Here is a 13,631-nt window from a genome sequence, read left to right on the forward strand (position 1 = left end):
TGACAGCAGTGCAACCCCCACTTGTCCTTCATTTAAATGATCCCAAACAATTTGGAAATTTATCGAACATTTCCGTTGCTAAATTATTCCAATCCGTAGCTCCCCTTCCTGTAAACGAATATTTGCCCCAAATTTTCCTCTTCTATTCCAACTCTATCTTTCCTACCTCCAGTGAAGCTAATGTCTCCTCAGAAAATAGCACGTATTCGAGGAGATCCAAGTCTTCCCAGCCCAAAGTTTGCTACATTACTGTTTTGTTAGAAATCACCCAGAAAATCGGCGCTGATTTTCTATGGATCTCGTCCACTTCTGGAAGGAAGAAATCCTGGTGGGGTCCCCATACACTTATACACCCTCTCTGGTTATAATCAACAAAGCAAAGTTGATACCAACATCACCATCATTAATAATTTGTTGTCTATTTCTGAGGTGGCAGTACCTATTGACGTCTTTCTGCAGTGAATTAAGAATTGCATGGTTGGAAAATGGCGGAATGTCGATACCCTGGTGTGCCGGATAGGAGACAGATATTGAGACCTCATCCTCTTGCTGTTGTTCTGAATTCACATTTTATGAGCCGTGTTACGTGTCAAGTGTCTGAGCTGCTGCTGTACACTCACAATCAATCTATATCAGTCGGCTAGCCAACGTCATCGTTGGTGTTGGTTTCTGGCACGTTTGGAATTAATTTATTTATCGTGTGGCATACATGAAAATTATTTATAATTCTACATCAAGATTACAAATGTATTGAAGTACCTGTGGAAGAAGTCACTGTGAGATGTTTGTGGGCATACAGCGCTACATTCGTAGCACTTGTACATACACCGTGATTGGTCCGAATTCTATTTAATTTCGACCAGATATTTCTAGGTTGAATAAACCCTGACACCTTGCCAGCTATGCAGGGAATTTCTGAACTCTCTGGCTGAGTAAATAATTTCCAATCATGAGACCATCTCTCAGTCAGATTAAATTTGTTAGCTACGAGGTTCTCCGCTGTGCAGATAGGTGGATGTCTTGAACGTAATCGTTTCACATGTAGATCGGTGACGTCACCGTGAATAGGTACTTGTTTGTTAGTCTGGACCTTCTGATATTATCTGATCAGAATGTTGTATCGCGCAAATGAGGTGGAGGGATGTGGCCGAGAATAGGGAGCCATTGTGTGGGAGTTGACGTAATCATGCGCATGGTGTTATTCAGTTGCGCAACTATTAATCTTACATGAGACTGTTTATCCACACTGGAGCAGCGACAGAATAAAATAAACCTAAAGCTGAGCAATGGAGAGTAGTTTCGCTGATACCGCAAGTGGTACCGCAGGATGTTGTTTCTTGTCATACTTTTGGAAGCAGTCGTTCGTAGATGTTCTTCTGTCAAGTGTGACAGGGTGTCTGTAGTGGAGAAGGAGGGTGTTATTAAAGTAAATTGCAAGTTCTCTTGTTGCCATTTTATTGTTCAGGTGGAAATAAGCAACTTCGGTCTTAGTTGTACTTGCTTAAAGTCCCCATTTTCGAAGTAGTCTCCCAGAACAGACCTATCATTTGTCAGCATCTCTTTTGTTCTCTCAAAACATGGCTCTCTAGCAGGCATTGCCCAATTATCAGCATATCAACACTCCCTGGATTTTGTGGAGGATAAATCTGATATATACAGGCTGAACAACAGTGGGGAAAGCACTGCTCCTTGAGGAAGTCCATTACTTAATTTACTTGGCCTACTGATTTCACTGCCAGTGATGACCTGGAAACTTACAAGGGATAACTTGAAGTAGTTTATAAATAACACCCTCTCTCCAAACCGTGTCATAAGCTGCCTTAAGGTCTATGAATGCCACTGATGTTTATTTTTTTGGCAATTCTGTATCCCTGCCTCAATGTAGGTGGTTAATGAGAGTACTTGGTCCGTGCAACTGCGTTGTGGTCTGAATCCTGCCTGTTTTATGGGAATTACCTCAAGCACTGTTGAGGTGATTCTGTTCAGGATTAGTCTCTCAATTAACTTGTAGCATACATTCTACAGTGAGATAGGTCTATAGCTGTCTGCTCTATCACTGGGTCTCCCAGGGTTGAATGTGGCAACGATCTTCGTCAATTTAAACAAACGAGGTAGCTTGCAACTCTGAACAATATTAGAGGCAAACCTGGATAGCCACACTCGAGCATGTTTGCCACAATTTATCAAGGGTTCGGGATATATTCCGTCAAACCCTGGTGCCTTACCGATTTTGACATCTGTCAGAGCTGTGTCATTGTCCTTGGTCGTGAAGGGTCTAAGTATATACTGAGCCAGAATTACTTGCGGCTTTTAGATTGACCAGTTCTTTCTTGATATATCTGTCTCTAGCTGTTCAAGACATAGAAACTATATGGGTAGCAACCATTTTGGGAGTGACAGTTTGACAAGCGAGTAGGGTACCTCCTCCGAGTTTTCTGAGGAGTGACCATAATGGATTTTCTGAAGTTAATAGATTCCACACTTTCAACCCACTTTTCCTTCTGAGCATTTTCAAGGCTACTAACTAATTCTTCTGCAATTTATCGCTCACCACTGGCCAAGAACTCTTGGTACAGCTTTTCACTTTTGTCACTGCATCTGGGAACATATTCCTTCCTGAAACCTCTTGGAATGTGTTTTGGCTAGGGAAATTAAAGCTCCTACAAAACTCCCACAATTGTCACTTGTTGGGGGTATCCACCGGACATATTTATCTACCTCTTCTGAGAAAGCTGTTCTTACTATTTTGCTTTACGCCGGACCGACACAGATAGGTTTATGGCGACGATCTGATAGGAAAGGGTTAGGACTGGGAAGGAAGCGGTCGTGGCCTTATTAGGGTACAGCCCCAGCATTTTGCCTGGTGTGAAAATGGGAAACCACGGAAACTATCTTCAGGGCTGCCGACAGTGGGGTTCGAATCCACTATCTCCCGGATGCAAGCTCACAGCTGTGTGCCCCTAACCGCAAGGCCAACACGCCCGGACTTCTGAGAAAGCTTTCCAGTCTGCTTTCTTGAAGTTCCAGCGTGAGCGAGGATATGATGCCATGAGAGGAATCTGTATTCCAACCTCAAGATAAACTGGGCGGTGTTGATTGCGGAAAAGCTTGGAGAATTTTCCGCGTAGCGCGATAGTTGTTGTCACTGGATACAAAAACCAGGTCCGGGTTATATGCTTCTATCTTTAGCATCGGACACAAGTTGGATGTTATTTTTCTCAACCCAACTCATGAGATTTTCTCCATTGACATCAGTGGTAACATATCTCCATTCCACACGATGGCTAATAAAACCGCCTATATGACGTTTGAAAATTTTGGTGGGACAAAACTCCGGCATTTCAGCGACTCATAAAAGCAATTCATTGTCCATTAAGAAATAACATTACAATTCACTGAGCTCAGTGCAGTGGTGTATCGGCACAGTTTTACTCCGTCCACCTTCACCCTAATACGAGTTAAACGTGGCTCATTCACGAAGTAGTCAGGGGTTCATGAGCTGTTACACCGTTAAACACGACACAATCCCGGGTCACTGTAGTCATGGTTCGTTGTAGCTGGAGAGGGCTCAAGCGTTGCTCACACTGAGAGGGAGAACGCCGATCGACAGCGCGGTACAGGGTCGGCGGCAGGAAGGTCATCGGGAGGGATGCTGGTGGAGGGCGGTATCGATAAAAGAAAGCGAAGGGTCAGCAAAAGCGAAGAGCGTAAAAGTGAAAGACGTCGTGGAGGTTTCTGTCTGTCGCCTATAATAACACAAGATTGATAAGTCCATTCGGGTCACAATACACACAGGAACGAAACCTTAGTGCCCCATTTAGTGACACCTTGTCCAATAGTTCTAGTAGGTGATTTAAACTGCACTCTTCACCCACGAGACCAAACAGGTACTTAAACTTTTGTCGAGATCTTCAGACATCCGTACAGTCTACAGCAGCTACAACGGTTCATTGCCGTGGAGGGTTTAAATCCAGGATATACAGGGTGATTTTTCCACCGTATACAAAATCTAGGGATTAATCGAAGAGAGGATACAGAACAGAAAAGTTTTAATGAATGTATGTCCGGAAATGCATGGTTTGTTTGTTAGGGATCATTTATGCAGTCATTCTTTGTTACAGAGACGGCGCTGTACCATGCAGCCGCAGTTACCGTATGTGTTCCATGTGTCTCCACGCATGCACGTTCACACTGCTCCAGGGTCTCCTCATCTGGAATGGGCTCTGCATGATGACCCCATAATCAGAAATCACACGGGTTGAGATCTGGTGAAGGAGCAGGCCATGCAACTGCACCTCCTCGTCCGAGCCATCGAAGAGGAAAAACACGATTGAGATGCGTCCGGACGTTCACGGCGAAGTGGGCAGGAGCATCATCTAACAGACACATAACCCTGCGAATCCAGCAGGGGAGGAAAAGTCACCCGCAGGAAACGCCGATTAGGCGACGTGGAAGGAAGACTTGTCTCAAAACACGGGGGTTCTGCATACAATCCCACAGATGACTGTTATGAAAGTTGAAGATACCACTCCGCGTAAAGATGGTCCCATCTGGGAATAGGATGGATGCCAAAAATCCAGGAATCGTGGTTGTCTGGTGAATAAACGAGTGACAAAACCGCTCCCGATGTGGAAAGTCTGTCGCTAGTAAGACCTGCACACGCTCTAAGTGATACGCGTAGTAACATTTGTCATGGAGAATGTTCCACACGGTCTTCTCGCTTACCCTGTACTGGAGGGCGGTGGCCTTCCCGAACAGGGCGGGTACGTCCTGCATGATTTCTTGCTTCTTTAAACCACCCTGTCTCCGACAAACGGCGAAACACTGTTTGGGGTTGTTGTCAGCGGGGATAGGTCTCCCGCCGCCCGTTCCCATTTGCCTTGTCGTGTCGGCAAGCTCTGGAGTCGAATACGGAACCATTGTGTACAACGCTGTACGCTACCCGGTGAGTCAGCACAACAAGACGGTACCAATGACGCTAGGAACAGTACCACCCTCTAAGAGGAAGCCACGCATACTGTACGTGTTTCGGCACGGCCTGCAGTTTCTGTAACATAGTATGGACATACGTTCATTATACCATATTTGTTCCGTATCCTCTACGCGATCAATCCCTAAAGTTTGTATACGGTGGAAGAAATAACCCTGTTTAATACACCGCTTTGCATGGAAATTCCAACACAATCTCCCGATATCAACCCCATCGACAATTTGTGGCACTGTTTGGAGAAAAACGTGAATGGCATGCAATATCAAACTAAGTTGACCTGAAGGAAACCTTACTCACGAATGGAATAACATACCAAAGCAAACTTCAGAAACCTTGATACGATCCACACAAAATAGGTTATAAAGAGGACCTACCAAGCACTGAAACGTTCACGAAGGATGCGTTATGTTAATTCAGAAAAATAATTTGTTGGTGGAAAGTGAAAATGATTGTCTTAAGTTATGGTTTTTGTAGTTATATGTTCATAGAAGAATTATGATCTTCTTAAAATGCACATATTACACGAGATGATAAATAATCAAGAATTCAAATACATGTCAATTTTTATCATCATTCCCTTCGATTCCTCGTCCTCACATGTAGCATATCTCGACAGAACAATACTTTTATAAGCTACTGTATATAAGTTAGGCTTTGTTTACGTGTGTGTATTGTCCCCTTCAAAAGTGGTAATATTTTATTAACAAAGAACATTCATTACAACAGTGAGTTGGGACATTATTTCGACAGCCAGGAAGGGAATTTCATCACTTCCGAGCCGACGAGAACCAGCCACCTGGTGACTGGATTTTCCAGTTGGGCCAGCACGCGAGGGAGCGAGCCGAGAATACTGTTAGTTAGATGCTTTCAATCAGCTGCGAGTGCCACGTGACAAGGTGAACATGCGATCGATAATATCAAGGACGATTGACGTAAGATTATGGCAGCCAATAAAACGACAATCTTCGCATGAGTGTAATGGATCAACCAATCAAGTGTAATTAAGAGACACACCTCCGTCTCAAGACGACGAAATAGTGGTATTTCCGGAGGAAATTTTTATCCTGGTTTCTACTTCTGAACTCAACGTCTGGGAATTATTCTGACTACAACTACCGTCGAGATAAGACATATTTTGCTTCGCTGGGGAACTTTACCTCACATAAGACGTTGAAAATCTAACATACAGCAATTCAGACATTTTCAAAATTCTGACTACAATTAATTGGAGATTCACAAAAGTTAACTTTATTTTATCCATCTCATCAATCATCGGGCGTGTGTCCTGGACTTTTCTAAGACTTGTCAGTTTCAGCTTTTCACGAGGAAATCAGGAGAGGAAGACTACTGGTTCGAGCACATTTCAAGATGCCTGCCCTTCCACAAAATGAGTTCTGCTGCTGTTTCCTGTACGTCCTCACGTCCTCAATGAGCTTCTAATTATGTAAGGCACCTCAGACATGGACGAGACTTGATTTGATAGTGCGTAAGAGGATAATGTCCTAGGTCATCAACCAGAATCCAGCAGTCAACAGTCACATGAGTACCATTTAATTTTTTTCTTTCTTTTCTGTCTGTGTAAAAGTTGTGTAAACATAGCTTATTCATTTAGAGTAACTTCTATTAGTATTGCCATAGATAGATTTTCTTTCCTTCTTTCCTTGGTGAGAGGTAGTTTGTGTTACTGAATGGATGTGTATTGAACTCTATTAGCTAGTTATTTGTGTGAGTGTCATCGAGAAAGATTTCGACTGTCCCGAGTTCAGTGTGGCAGGAGAACTAAATTTAATTTGACCTCTACGTTAATCTTGGATGAGTTTAAAATGATTTTATATTTTAATTGAAACCAGATGCGACAGTATTTCAGTACTTTTCATTGTGATAAACTTCACTCCACAATTATACGACGTCTCGTTGGATTTGAGATACGCTAGAGTCATCTGAATGTTATCGTACAGTAGCCTTCGCGAGTGCAATCTTGCGCGGTCAGGAATAATAATAATAATAATAATAATAATAATAATAATAATAATAATAATAATAATAATAATAATAATAATAACAATAAAAATAAATCTACTTAATTACGGGCTAAAACCTTGGATAAGGTCATGAGTATAATATTATTTATTCTTGAACGAGATTAATGTGTGCCCATTTTGTGTAAATATAGGCCTGGAATACGGCAGTATCCTGACGGAACACTTGTATATTTTACTGTGCTATGGTTATTATTTTGACTTGTAGATGGACATTATAGTTAATGGAATAATTTGTGTATCCATTTTAGAGTCATTTTGGGAAGGAAATATGTTACTTAACATAATTTCTTCAGTTTGAGCGCAGATTAATTGAGAGCCACAAATAGTAGGAGAATAAAATTAATATCGCAATTCATGAACGGCAAGCGCGTATTTTAAATTTTGACCAGCGTTATAGGCATTTTAGCCGATAATTTCGGATGATTTCTGTTCATAATATTCCCATGGACATCGTCGTATGATAAAATTTCTAATTGAAGTGATAATCTGGACTCTATCACATCCCAAGTTGACGTAAAGATTTTTACATGATATTGTCATCCTAAGAATGTTTTTCCCTGATTTAGATTAAACTTAAAAATAATAATCAAGGGTTAGTATTCGTGTAAATATTTTTATAATGTTACCGTGTGCCTTTGTGTGAATGTGTTGTGTGATATTTGTCTATGTTTTGTCTACAGTGATTTTTATTGTCAGTGCTCTAAGGATAGCTGATTCAGAAAGTCATGGAACCAACCAGAGGGAAAAATATCCTTTATCTGGGCTTGTAAAACCAGATGAACCCTATGGAGATACCGAAGTAATAGATTGTATTAGTGATCGTGAAGCTGTTTTTGTCGTAGTTAAAATAAATGTGATGGAAAGGGAGGTATTAAATGTAGGACTATAGGGCAGTACCATATGGCTGATAAAGCAGGCATGGTGGAGTTTCGAAAAAGTAAATATGACCCGTGGAAAACGGTAAATAAAGTCGTAAACAGACTCTGGGTGGGTTTAAACCAATTGTTGAGGAATGTGAAAATAGGTTGTACCTTTAAAAGTGGTAAGATATGGTAAACACCCACATTATTATAATAGAGAAATAAAGAGACTAAGAAGGAAGTACAGATTGGAAAGGAATAGACTTAGAAATGGCTGTGGATGTAAGGAGAAATTGAAGGAACTTACTAGGAAATGGAATCTAGCAAAGAACGCAGCTATGGATAACATGATGGCAACCATACTCGTAATTGGCAGTCGTACAAATTTTATTGAAGAACGGAAGGGTATGCATAATTATTTTAAGGAAGAAACAGGTTCCAAGAAGGACATTCCAGGAATAATTAATGAACAAGGGGAGTGTGTATGTGAGGATCTTCAAAAGGCAGAAGCATTCAGGCAGCAGTATGTAAAGGTTGTTGGTTACAAGGATAATGCCCAGATAGAGGAGGTGACTAATGCTAAAGAAGTATTAAAATTTACATATGAAAACAATGACCTTTACAATAAGATACAAAAGTTGAAAACTAGAAAAGCAGCTGGATTTGATAAGGTTTTGGGGGAAATACTAAAGACAATGGGTTGGGATATAGTACCATATCTGAAGTACTTATTTGATTATTGTTTGGTTGAAGGAGCTATACCAAATGAATGGGGAGTTGCTATAGTAGCCCCTGTGTATAAAGGAAAGGGTGATAGACATGAAGCTAAATATTACAGGCCAGTAAGTTTGACATACATTGCATGTAAGCTTTGGGAAGCAGGGATTATTAGAAGAAATTAGGCTAAGAAGTGCCCTTACTGTTTTGAATACAGTGTTAGAAGTAACGGAGATAAATATTCGGTATGTTGATAGACTTAATAGGGGTGGGATGGCATGGTGGTTGATGGGACTCTACAAGAACAAGGGATGGCTAAAGGGTAGAGATAAGACGGTATGTGTATTATGTGGGGCAGTCAACGACGATTTTCATTTAATTAGTAATTGTAAAGAAACGAGTAAGTTAAGGAATTGTCTATTGAATGCCAAACATCGTGAATTATCAGAAAAAGGGGCTGAGAGGAATATTATAAGGTGGATTATCAGGCAATGGGAAGACTGGGGGAGTTGAACAGGCACGTATGTGCCGTTAAAAAGGAGTGTGAGAGAAAGGTGAGAGAGGAGGAGGCATAGGAAGAATAAGTGGATGTGTAAAGGCTGAAAAGGTGGAACTGTGTTTATATCAATATTGAAAAAAAGAAGGTGAGTGTAATGTGTTAAGTAGGGATCTTGTTTGATTTTGTAACTGTAGGCGGCCCTCTGGATCGTGATACGACAGGTGATTGTGAAACTGTTGACTAACAGTTTATTGGAATTCACCCATAGTAGGACGGTGGACAAGAATTGCGAACGCAGTAGATAGGCGGGCAAGGTCATGTGCTAATAGTTGATGAAACCTGATGTCGGCTGATTTTTTAACAATGACCTGATATGATGCTTGATGATGCTTGTTGTTTTAAGGGGCCTAACATCGAAGGTCATCGGCCCCTGACCTGATATAAATGATACGTGTAGAATATAAGGATAGAGTAGGACCAGAGTGGATTTATTTAGGAATGGAATTGTAGGTATTCAATTAGTATTTCATTTGTATGGTAGTTAATTGTGACTATCAATTGTTCATTTTTTCTTCCCCTTATTGTTAATTGTAGTACTGTAGCAGGAGGACACTAAGAAGCCATGTGCGGTTTTCTCACTATTTATGTATAGTAGATAGGTAAAGGAGAGGAAGGCATTCTCGTAAGAGGATGGGGTGGGGCCGGCCTGCCCCTCAAAAAATAATGAAGATAAATGTGGGATGAGGAGTGAGAGAGGAGAGGAACAGGACGAGAGCGGTGGCCGGCCATAAATGGAATGGTGAGAGAACTGGTAAAGGTAGAGGGGGTCCTCTTTTGGGCCCCACAGGTACTGCCGGTCGTGCCATCGCAGGGAGGGTGGCCTTTTTCTCACCAGGGGCGATGGCGCGGCCGGAATGTAGTAGGTAATTAGCTTATATTATTGATATTATTATATTTTATTTATTTATTATTAATTTTGTTTGTTAATATTAAATGGAGACAATGGACGTGGCTTAGGGGACTGAGGATGACTGCCTAATCGCCTGTTATGTTTAAATAAATACTATAATATACTATACCATGTAAACTTTGGGAAGGCATTCTTTCTGATTATATTAGACATGTTTGCGAAATTAATAACTGGTTCGATAGAAGGCAGTTCGGTTTTAGGAAAGGTTATTCCACTGAAGCTCAACTTGTAGGATTCCAGCAAGATATAGTAGATATTTTAGATTCAGAAGGTCAAATGGACTGTATCGCGATTGACATGTCTAAAGCATTTGTTAGAGTGGATAATGGGAGAATACTGGCAAAAATGAGTGCAATTGGACTAGACAAAAGAGTGACTGAATGGGTTGCTATATTTCTAGAAAATAGATCTCAGAGAGTTAGAGTAAGCGAAGCTTTATCTGACCCTATAATAATTAAGAGGGGTATTCCTCAAGGCGGTATGATTGGACCTTTATATTTTCTTATATACATATAAATGACACGAGTAAACAAGTGTAATCAGAGATAAGGCTTTTTGCAGATGATGTTATTCTGTACAGAGTAATAAATAAGTTAGAAGATTGTGAGCAACTGCAACATGACCTCGATAATGTTGTGAGATGGACAGTAGGCAATGGTATGTTGATAAACGGGGTTAAAAGTCAGGTTGTGAGTTTCACAAATAGGAAAAGTCCTCTCAGTTTTAATTACTGCGTTGATGGGGTGAATGTTCCTTTTGGGGATCATTGTAAGTATCTAGGTGTTAATATAAGGAAGGATCTTCATTGGGGTAATCACATAAGTGAGATAGTGAATAAATGTACAGATCTCTGCACATGGTTATGATGGTATTTAGGGGTTCTAGTAAAAATGTAAAGGAGAGGGCATATAAGCCTCTGGTAAGACCCCAACTAGAGTATCGTTCCAGTGTATGGGACCCTCACTAGGACTACCTAATTCAAGAACTGGAAAAAATGAAAGGAAAGCAGCTCGATTTGTTCTGGGTGATTTCCGACAAAAGAGTAGCGTTACCAAAAACTTGGGCTGGGAAGACTTGGAGGAAAGAAGACGAGCTGCTCGATTAAGTGTTATTTTCCGAGCTGTCAGCAGAGAGATGGCGTGGGAGGACGTCAGTATACGAATAAATTTGAGTGGCGTCTTTAAAAGTAGGAAAGATCACAATATGAAGATAAAGTTGGAATTCAAGAGGACGAATTGGGGCAAATATTCATTTATAGGAAGGGGAGTTAGGGATTGGAATAACTTACCAAGGGAGATGATCAATAAATTTCCAATTTCTTTGAAATCATTTAACCCTAGACCGGGCGCGCTGGTTGTTTGAGCGCGCTATTTTATGCCGTAATGCCCAGATCTTTCAGTCTTTCACCACCTCGAAACTAATACCTTTGCTCTCACTTTTGACCTTCAGTTCAGTCGAGTTTTAACAATAGTGGAAGTGATACGTATGTAATTATTTCGAGTGAACTCTTAGAACCCGAAGCTGGTTGACAAAGTTAACCGCGCGCTTGGTCATGTAAGTGAAATTGATTTTTTTTAAATTTACTTTTCTCTGTACTTTTCGGGTAATTAGACTAAGTCAGGCGTAATTAAATGTAGTATATCTCTAATTTAGGTCTCGTTTTGTCAATGATGAAGACATACCTGACATTTTGAGCCAGTTGTCCGATGAAATAGGGGACTCTGGCTCGGATTTTTCGGATGGGGAGGAGAAAATTATAAACGTATCGAATCAGGATGATAATAGTGATACGAAGCAAGGACAGTGAGATCTATGAAGACGATAACGAAAGGGAGAGATGGAGGAACAATGTGGTCCACGACGATCTTTTCAAAACTTTCTTCGAGGATAAAAACAAGGAATATTGTAAAAATACTGCCAGCACCGGAAGGGGAGGCCAGGAAGGTATCAACAGAAATTGACTGTTTCATGCAGTTGATAAACGCTGAGATGGTCGATGAACTATTATACTGGACTATTTGTGCATTTTTAGGTAGCGGGAAGTGAATTACAGCCGTTGAGCGCGTGCGAACCGCAGTGATATTGCTCGGGGGATAAGGTATGAATGATTTCTTGGACATGGCAATAAAAGGTTATATTTCATCCAGCCATTTTTTTGCTATTATATTTGATCATTTCACTGTATGTCCAACTCGTTGGCTGTATCGTCAGCGTACTGGTCTTCTGTTCAGAGGGTCCCGAGTTTGATTCCCGGCCGGGTTGGGGATTTTAACCTTAATTGATTAATTCCAATGGCTCGCTGAGTGTGTGTGTGGCGTATTCATCATTAGAAATCATCCTAGGTAGAGCCCCATCTTTGCAGACATGCAGTCGTCTATTAGGCCATCAACGAGAAAAAGACCCACACCAGACCTCTCCGGAGGCCATAAGCCATTATTATTATTTCAATGTACAATTGCGCATGTATTAATATATGACCATTATTTTATTTGAATTGTGTATGTATCTATTTTAAATAGGCGCAGTATACATGTCCTTATCAGAATTAGTTCACGTGTTCATGATTACCATTTGAAGTACATTCATATTAATCACTAATACAAGTTTTTAATTTTAATTGTAGAACAACAAAAGATAAAACGTCGTTAAATGAAATGTTTATTCTATTGGAAGCCTGTAAACCGCGCGCCCGGTAGTGTGACAGAAATTGGCGCGTGCGGTCTAGGGTTAAGAAAAGGCTAGGAAAACAACAGATAGCGAATCTGCCACCTGGGCGACTGGCCTAAATGCAGATCAGTAGTGATTGATTGATAACCTCCTTTAGGGCAAGACTTACAGTGCACGTCAAGGCTTACCTGTCCCACTCACGTCCTCGCTCTCATGAGTGTGCCATCTACCATCCTTTGATCGTGTCAAGTGCTCAAATGGACAGAGGGGAAAATAATTTCCGTTTACTGATCCAATTTTGGACACTAGCGTACAATATTATATATCGTGGGCTTGGTGGAGAAACTCACTAAGTCAAAATTTGGCTGTTTTGACTTAATGGCGTTTTAGTCAAACTGAAGGTCAATTTCACAGAGTGGAATAACTCATTAAGTGATTGCGTTGCATGAAAACCAGTTAATCCCATGTTTATGAATCTCACCAAGTCAATAGCAACTTTTAATGTGAGAAGAAGAACTCACTAAGTCATTGGGAATGATTTAGTGAGTTTTTCTTCATAGCCTTCAGTCTGATACTTAAAAGACTTTATAAAGAAGAACCCACTAAGTCACCTGGAATGAGTATTTCTTTTCTATTTCATGGTTTAACATATAAGTCATGTAAGACTTAAACAGTTCGAAAAGTTTATATTATTCCATCAATAGCTAATAATGCTGGAATTGTTTTGATTATTATGGCGGGAAGACTTTTTTTAGAAGTTGGTAGTACGCAGGAGTTCAGCATTCATTGTTTATAGTTTAACGCGGGAAGAATGTGGAAAGAGTGGAAGGAAAAGGACTTGGTGGATAAAACAGAATCAAGAAAAATTGAGCTACAGAGTCAACAA

This window comes from Anabrus simplex, chromosome 8 (genome assembly GCF_040414725.1).
Source record: "Anabrus simplex isolate iqAnaSimp1 chromosome 8, ASM4041472v1, whole genome shotgun sequence".
Taxonomy (NCBI): domain Eukaryota; kingdom Metazoa; phylum Arthropoda; class Insecta; order Orthoptera; family Tettigoniidae; genus Anabrus; species Anabrus simplex.